This window comes from Crotalus tigris, unplaced genomic scaffold (genome assembly GCF_016545835.1).
Source record: "Crotalus tigris isolate CLP2741 ecotype Arizona unplaced genomic scaffold, ASM1654583v1 scf7180000021139.4645, whole genome shotgun sequence".
In the NCBI taxonomy this organism is placed as follows: domain Eukaryota; kingdom Metazoa; phylum Chordata; class Lepidosauria; order Squamata; family Viperidae; genus Crotalus; species Crotalus tigris.
In genome coordinates this window covers 1-4,645 of record NW_024098366.1, presented here as the reverse complement: position 1 = coordinate 4,645, position 4,645 = coordinate 1, and the positions used below count along the sequence as shown (strand labels likewise).

At 43.4% G+C, this 4,645-nt stretch overlaps 1 long non-coding RNA gene across 1 annotated transcript; it reads right to left on the bottom strand.

Annotated features, from left to right (window-relative positions):
• Positions 1-20: 20 nt before the first annotated feature.
• LOC120320052 lies at positions 21-2,651 on the bottom strand. Its single transcript, XR_005559878.1, has 3 exons — positions 2,542-2,651; positions 1,435-1,549; positions 21-164 (listed from the first exon to the last, which is right to left on the bottom strand). It is a non-coding gene; the product is annotated as an uncharacterized LOC120320052 (long non-coding RNA).
• Positions 2,652-4,645: the final 1,994 nt, after the last annotated feature.

Below are 4,645 nucleotides of genomic sequence, written 5' to 3'. Positions count from 1 at the left end.
GAGAGCCAGCCCGGCTGCAGGGGGCGGGGGTCGCCTACCTCCCACTTGTACGATGATTCTCTGCAAGATGTTTTGCCTGGGGGCATCCAGGGGACTTTAGTTTTTACTCGGACACTGCGGCGCACATTCACGGTATCCCCTTTCATTTTCTGCTTGTGCCTCTGCTGTGGGGGAAGGAAAAGGGAAAAAAAAAAAAAAAAAAAAGAGGAAAGGAGGAACAAAAGAGAAGAGGAACAGTGAGGACGGAGGGGGGAGTGGGAAGGGGGAGGATGCAGGCGGGGGAGTTTGGAAATTTTAGTGAGATGCGCGGCCTTAGTACTTTCTTTTCTTAGGGACCCCATTCCCCCCCTCCCAGGCCCGGGGGTCGCGTTACTGGGGGGGCAAGAGACTCCTGCCAAGCAAACGGAGGCTTCCCCACCACCCACCCACCCCCTGCTGCCCCCTGCCCGCAGGCACGGCGAGAACTGTACCACAGAAAAAAGCGTCACATTCTACATCACAGATCAGTCTCAGTAACCACGCTCAGGAAAAAGAAATATAGGTACCGCATAGCTAGGAGAGTATGGGGACAGACTGGCAGGTGCACGGGGCTGGCTTAGCAAGGTCATTGTGACATCACCCAGGTTGCTTAGCCTCTTGTGATGCAGAGCAGGCCCTTAGTTACCCTGGAAAGATTAGAGGGAGACAATTTGGAGCAGGGCAGCTGGGCCCGAGAACCACAGCCCGGGGCCTCTTCCGACAGAAGCGAAAACAAAAGGGGAAGGCCCCCAGCCTTGTTTGCAACGGGCCTCAGCGCAGACAATTCAGTTAAGCACAGCCACACAAATCCTGCCTTAGGCTACACCAACCCAAGGAGACAGTTGAGGCCGGGAAGCACGCTAAAGCCCCGGAGATTTGAAATAGCTCCTCCCTAACACCTTGAATTTTGGACCTCTTCACCCGTTGGAACTTTTGCCTTTGAAAAAGAATTTTATCCTTCCCGGCCTCCAGGAACCTTTGTTTATCGGCAGAATCGGAGCCAGGGAGCTAGCTTATCGAAAGGAAATGCGCACAATCCTAAGACATGCAACTGTTTCTTGTCCTGTGTCAGCTCACTGACAAGCCTCCCCTGCATTTTTACGATTTACGGAGGAGAACAAGACAAGGTCTGTCCCCCTGAGGAACAAGAGCTGGTTTTGAGCAACATCTCCTAAGACCGTTTTGACGGGAGAAAACTGGGGCGCAACGACAAGCGGGATCAGAAATACGAGCCCCAATGTGAGACGGTGACAGACAACGTCCAGGTCTGCAGCACAGAGAGAGGAAGCTTCTAGCAGCAGCAGCAGCAGCAACAGAGCAAGTTAAGCTGGCACAGATATCTAGGAGCAGCCAAAGCAGACAACTGAGCTTTCGTTGGCCTTGCGGGGAGCGGAGCTCGGGCTGCCCCCCTCATACCTGGGTTTTTGCCGACGGTGGCGTTTTCTGACCCTTTTTAATATGGACATGGACAGGGGTATTTTCATCCACGTGGACGTGCAAGGGGGGAGTTGTGGAGCGGCTCTTCATGCTTCTTCTCGGACAGACAGGAAAAGACATTCAAGAGAATGGAAAAAGCAACCTGTGAATAAGTAGACTGGAAATAACAAGGGGGGGGGGAGGAAAAAAAACGGCCCGCCGGCCTCTGTCAAAAAAGAAATATTCGCGCCCTCTCAGCCTTAGGAGCCGTTTCCTTAGACCGATGGAACAAACCGTCCACGTTCCACAAATTTAACCTGCCGCAGAGCAAACCGTCCACGTTCCACAAATTTAACCGGCCACTTGTCTCTTCAGAGCATAGTCTCCTGATGTCATCGAGCAACTCGTGAGCGCAAGCAGGAGGAGCCTTTAAGAGACTTGGGGCCTTCCCAGGAGAAATTGGAAAACATTTGCTTCCCACTGTCATTAGGCAAGGCTTAGTTGTATCTGAATCCGCTCCGTCAGCTGATGCTTATTGCTTGAACCCGTTCAAATAAAACAGTTTAAAATCAATGTCGGGGTTTTGTTTTTGGGGGGGGAAGCTTCCAAGTTCCTCCAAATAAAGGGAAGGCCTTCTCACCGGGCTAAATTATGACTTAAGAGGTGTATCAGAAGCAAACCACTCTCCCTTTTACTGGCATATTACAAGGACGCGCACAGTGGAAATTCAAAACCTTGCTGATCATCAGCTCATTCTCAATTTCTGGAACCCCATATACTTCCTAACATGCACTAACATGACTCTAGGTTAAACAAAAATGACTCTGACAGATTTAACTTGTGGGGTTTCCTCTATTTCAAGGGCACACCCATCCTATAGAGATCTACCATCATTTATTCCCCTACTCAACACACACAACAAATGAAGATTTCTCCTTGGTCATTTGGCTGTCACAAAGCTTCCCAGACACCATCCAACCACTGTAAACAACTCCATCTGACCTTGAAAGGTAGCAAACCCGTTTAAAAAAAATTAAAAAGGTTAGTGCTGTTATTTCACGTATCAAAAGGGACTTCACGGGAGACACGGTGGGCACGGCAACCTACAGATAGCGTGTCGCACTCTTGCGTCGAGGGTTTCTGGGTTGTGATGATTATTCCGCTCTTGATCGATGGGGACAATCTGGAAGCAAAGGAGGGTGGGGAGGAAAGAAACAAAAAAGAAGTTAGCGCTTTTCAGGGAAATTCAGCATTTCGTTTTCCTGGCCAGAAACCTTCCACAAAGCTTTGGGGGAGGTTTTTTTTGATAGTTTTAATTTGCCATGTTTACAGGTAATCCTCGATTTACAACAGTTCAATGACACTGAAAAAAGCAACTGATGACTTTTTTTTCACATTTGCCACTGCAGCATCCCCATGATCATGTGATCGGAATTCAGACACTTGGCAACTGCTTCATAGTTACGACCGTTGTAGAGTGTCCCGTTGCAAGGTCAGTCATAAAACGGGGCAAAATTCACTTGACACCTCTGTCTTGCTTAGCGAGTTATATTGGGCTCAATTGTGGCCGTATGTCGAGGACTATGTGCATTTCTATTTCAAGCACGCTCCCATCCGAGATTTTTGACGCCACCCTGCCTTGGAAATCGAGTTAACAACAGCTCCCACCTCCCTCAGAGTGATTAGACTTTAGTGGTTGGTTTAAACTTATTTATGTTTTAACGTATGTGGATAAACAGATTTCTTTAGGAGTAGGAGCTGCCCCAGGGTCACATTGTGGTAAAATAGGTGGCCAATAAATATTAATAAATAAGGATATAGATACGAGATTAAGTATAGATAACAGATTAGATAGGTAATTAGAGATAAGAGATTAGATATAGATAAGAGATTATATAGATGATTAATTAGATAGGTAGATAGGTAGATATAGAAGATAGATAGGATAAGATAGATAGATGTAGAAGATAGTGACATATAGTGAGAGATAGATATAAAAGATAATGATAGATATAGAAGATAGTGGATAGATAGATAGATATATGTAGAAAATAGTGAGATAGTGAGAGATAGATGTAGAAATATAGATAGATGTAGAAGATAGTGAGATATAGTGAGAGATATAGAAGACAGTGAGACAGATGTAGAAGATATATAGATAGATAGATGTAGAAGATAGTGAGATATAGTGAGAGATATAGAAGACAGTGAGACAGATGTAGAAGATAGATAGACAGATGTAGAAGATATATAGATAGATAGATGTAGAAGATAGTGAGATATAGTGAGAGATATAGAAGACAGTGAGACAGATGTAGAAGATATATAGATAGATAGATGTAGAAGATAGTGAGATATAGTGAGAGATATAGAAGACAGTGAGACAGATGTAGAAGATATATAGATAGATGTAGAAGATAGTGAGATATAGTGAGAGATATAGAAGACAGTGAGACAGATGTAGAAGATATATAGATAGATAGATGTATAAGATAGTGAGATATAGTGAGAGATATAGAAGACAGTGAGACAGATGTAGAAGATATATAGATAGATGTAGAAGATAGTGAGAGATAGTGAGAGATATAGAAGACAGTGAGACAGATGTAGAAGATATATAGATAGATAGATGTAGAAGATAGTGAGATAGATATAGTGAGAGATGTAGACGATAGTGGACAGATGTAGAAGATATATAGATAGATAGATGTAGAAGATAGTGAGATATAGTGAGAGATATAGAAGACAGTGAGACAGATGTAGAAGATATATAGATAGATGTAGAAGATAGTGAGATATAGTGAGAGATATAGAAGACAGTGAGACAGATGTAGAAGATATATAGATAGATAGATGTAGAAGATAGTGAGATATAGTGAGAGATATAGAAAACAGTGAGACAGATGTAGAAGATATATAGATAGATAGATGTAGAAGATAGTGAGATATAGTGAGAGATATAGAAGACAGTGAGACAGATGTAGAAGATATATAGATAGATAGATGTAGAAGATAGTGAGATATAGTGAGAGATATAGAAAACAGTGAGACAGATGTAGAAGATATATAGATAGATAGATGTAGAAGATAGTGAGATATAGTGAGAGATATAGAAGACAGTGAGACAGATGTAGAAGATATATAGATAGATAGATGTAGAAGATAGTGAGATATAGTGAGAGATATAGAAGACAGTGAGACAGATGTAGAA